General features: G+C 44.5%; 1 pseudogene; it reads right to left on the reverse strand.

Annotated features, from left to right (window-relative positions):
• Window positions 1-283: 283 nt before the first annotated feature.
• Window positions 284-805, reverse strand: LOC113455935 (annotated as a pseudogene).
• Between the last annotated feature and the right edge of the window lie 267 nt (window positions 806-1,072).

Here is a 1,072-nt window from a genome sequence, read left to right on the forward strand (position 1 = left end):
AAAGAAAGAAAGAAAGAAAGAAAGAAAGAAAGAAAGAAAGAAAGAAAGAAAGACCTGGTCTCACTATGTAGCCCAGGCTGGCCTGGAACTCTCTGTGTAAGATCAAAGTGGCCTCAAACTCACAGAGACGCAACTGTTGAGATTAAAGACATGCAGCACCATACCTGGATCATGTTAAATCATCTTGGTAGAATCTAAACAACAGATAAGGCTGGATTTTTTTTGTCTCTTTATGGGTTTTGGCTTTGCTATATTGGGGCTTTGCTCATGCTAGACAAACAGTCTACCTCCGAGCTGTGTCCTCAGCAGCCGGTGAGCTTCTCACACACACCAGAAAAAGTTCCAACCTTGCATCCCACTTGCTCTGGTGAGCTTTGCCTAAATGAAGGTCCAGGAGCTGCTGCCATCCAGCTTCACAAGGATCCTCTTCCTCACAACTTCACTTGGGAAGACCAAGCCCTCAAGGATGGTGTCATGCCTTGCTGCCAGGGTAAGGCTTCTGGGCACTTTTGCTTATTATTCCTACAGCTTTTCCAAGTTGGCTTGGGCAGAACCCTGCTCTGAGCTAAAGACTACGTGCTTCCCACCATACTTTTTCTCCAGTTCACAAACTAACCAGACTTGGGTTCTCTAGAAAGAGTTCAGCTGAGAAACTGGTACAAAAATTACGATAGCTTTCCGACCACCAACTAACTTCAGTGTCCTTGATCACCTGCGCCTTCAGATCTGAGAGACGCCAGATTCGAACCCATCCGGCTTCCCACCATTGATTGGGCTTCACAATCTTGGTGCTCAAGCTGGACATGGCCTTGTCCTTACAGAATGCCAGCTTAGAAAGAGCTTCTTTACCCATTTTCAAACTGGATTGTCTTCTTATTAAGTTGTATAAGATCTTTACATATTATGGATATTGGTCCTATGTCAGATACATGATTTACAAATATTTTTATGTTGTTCCTTTTACTTAACAATCCATTGAAGGGCTGGAGAGATGGCTCAGTGGTTAAGAGCATTGCCTGCTCTTCCAAAGGTCCTGAGTTCAATTCCCGGCAACCACATGGTGGCTCACAAC

This window comes from Microtus ochrogaster, unplaced genomic scaffold, assembly GCF_000317375.1.
Source record: "Microtus ochrogaster isolate Prairie Vole_2 unplaced genomic scaffold, MicOch1.0 UNK5841, whole genome shotgun sequence".
In the NCBI taxonomy this organism is placed as follows: Eukaryota; Metazoa; Chordata; class Mammalia; order Rodentia; family Cricetidae; genus Microtus; species Microtus ochrogaster.